Source organism: Eupeodes corollae, unplaced genomic scaffold, assembly GCF_945859685.1.
Source record: "Eupeodes corollae unplaced genomic scaffold, idEupCoro1.1 scaffold_852, whole genome shotgun sequence".
NCBI classification, from domain to species: domain Eukaryota; kingdom Metazoa; phylum Arthropoda; class Insecta; order Diptera; family Syrphidae; genus Eupeodes; species Eupeodes corollae.
In genome coordinates this window covers 19,975-21,409 of record NW_026605841.1, presented here as the reverse complement: position 1 = coordinate 21,409, position 1,435 = coordinate 19,975, and the positions used below count along the sequence as shown (strand labels likewise).

The following is a 1,435-nucleotide window of genomic DNA, read 5'->3' as shown; positions in this document are numbered from 1 at the left end:
GGTTTTGAAAAGATAATGGTAGAACTGCCTCCGATAACTATAGAACATTTAAGCACGGATCAGAAATATCTGTATGAAATGTGTGAAGCAGTTTCTAATGGGAATGTAGATTTAGAGCTTGCAAACCGACAGCCAGGAAGAATGTCTCATTCAAGGTGGCTTACAACAGCTAACAGGATTCTATGACTCTATGTAGCAACTGAAAAACCTTCAAAGGAGTTATTGGTTCTGGCTACGTACATAATAAAAGTGTATGCGTTTGTTTGGTTTCAAATCAAAACAAAACCATCTTGTTTAGATGGACCAAAACACATTTTAGCACTAATAAAAGCGTCAAAATATCTACCCAAAAACCTTAAGGCAATTGTTCATCCGGTAATAGAGCGTAATGCATATTTTTGCCATCCAGAAAATATTTTACTTGCTATGTTAGCTGATAGCCGAAGCCATGTCCGGGAATTAGGCCTTAGAAGGATTTTAAAAAGCAGAGCGGATATAAGGTAGGAAAATGAATGAAATCCGACAGTTTAAGATCCCAAAAATAAATTTTGATGCCGATGGGCTACAGTTAAGATCACCGAACCACCTTTAACTAGAAAAATATCAGATGACGACTTACGCGCAATGGTTCAAAATGTTCCTGAAAATATAGAGCTATCCAAATATCCATGTCACACTCAAGCCGTCGAAAGATGCATTAAGCTGGTGACAGAAGCTTCAGCTTCAGTGTGTGGCCGAGAGTCAAGAGATGGATTTATAAAAGCAAGAATCTCATCTCGAAAGCCGTTGCCAAAATTTGAAACGAAGAAGGAATTTGCTAAGGCTTAAGAAAAATGATCCATCTTTTTTTATTTATTTGGTAAATTAAATTTTATAACTTGAATTATTTCTTTACTTTATAAAAATGTTATTCTAGATTAAAAACGATTTGTAACCTCAACCCCACACCCAAAACATGAATTGAATAGAACACCTATTGGTATAATAGTGTAAGGTAAATTTAGAATTTTTTCCATCATCAATATAATTTTAATAATGTTTTAAATTATTATTATTTCAGGGTATTAATTTGGAAAATGTATTTTTTTTTACTAAAACATGTAATTTATTTTTTTTTGCATTCAAAATGTAATATAAGATTTGTAAGATTTGTTCTTTATTAAAATGTGATTTTTTTTAAAGCATATAATACAAATTGTCTGTTTTAATAGTAAGGAATATACGTTTGAAAGGGCATTTTTGTTTGCGAATAGAGGAACCTTAGGACATAATTTTTTTTTGCTAAAAACTTGTGGTATCGTTAAGAAAAAACCAAATTCAACTTTTAGTACCATAGGCATACAAAATTAAAAAAAAAAAAAAAGTTCAAATTCACTCCGGCCTACTGCACAGCTTTGGTAGGTAGCGGAGAGATCCAATGGACTTTAACATCCTA

The 1,435-nt window shown here is 32.3% G+C and overlaps 1 long non-coding RNA gene across 1 annotated transcript; it reads left to right on the top strand.

Annotated features, from left to right (window-relative positions):
- The first annotated feature begins 571 nt into the window (after positions 1–571).
- Positions 572–1,127, top strand: LOC129953613 (uncharacterized). Its single transcript, XR_008782562.1, has 3 exons — positions 572–859; positions 917–994; positions 1,061–1,127. It is a non-coding gene; the product is annotated as an uncharacterized LOC129953613 (long non-coding RNA).
- Positions 1,128–1,435: the final 308 nt, after the last annotated feature.